Below are 833 nucleotides of genomic sequence, written 5' to 3' on the forward strand. Positions count from 1 at the left end.
CACCACGTAGCATTTGCGGTAAATTTTAGAAATTTATAAATTTTGATACCTTTTGCCCAGTTAATACTGTGCCACAAATGAAGGATCCCCAAATGCCTCCCCTTCGTGCAAGGGAGTAATTCCACGAACTGGAGTAATGAGCCAACAAGAAAGAATCCTTTGATTCACGACCCTGTTGAACCGCTGGGTCCCATCAGCAAATGCCTCTGTGCACCCCTCCAGCGGATGGCACTCCCCGGATGGGAGACCGTGCCTCTCGGGGCAGGCCCGCTCTTGGGGTGCAGCTCGCGACGGGGACGGCGGGCACAGGCGGACCCAGCAGCAGCGCCCGGAAACCTCCTTTCCCTCCCGCCGCCGCCCACGGAGGTCAGGTCCCAGCGAGGGCAGGCAAGCAGGAAAAGCGGCAGGAGCTGGGTCTGGGCCCGTCCCTGTGGAGCTTCGACAGAGTCGGCGCGGGCCTCTGCACGTGCGGCCCGGCTCGTCGTGTCCCTCGGGATTTGGGCTGGGGCTGGGGCTGGGGGTTGGGGGCTGCCGCAGGACGGGGCGACGTGGCGGGCCTCGCTGCGCGGGGGGCCAGGCCCGGCCTGAGGGTCCCCGCCGTCTGGCCACTGCGGGAGGGGCGCCGCCGGAGCCTGGGCGCCCTTCAGGACCGACGGTCCGGGACGCCCCGCCACCCCCTGCGGGTGGGGGGTCGGGGGTAGGGCGGGAGCCGAGGTCAGGCGCAGGGCGCGGGCGGGGCCGCCCTCCGGGCCCTCGGGGGCGGGGCTCTCGGGACGCCCCGCCCCCGTCCGCCCAGGCCTCGCCCCGCCGGCGCCCCCCGCCCGCCCGCCCCG

Source organism: Panthera uncia (genome assembly GCF_023721935.1).
Source record: "Panthera uncia isolate 11264 chromosome A1 unlocalized genomic scaffold, Puncia_PCG_1.0 HiC_scaffold_17, whole genome shotgun sequence".
Lineage (NCBI taxonomy): Eukaryota > Metazoa > Chordata > Mammalia > Carnivora > Felidae > Panthera > Panthera uncia.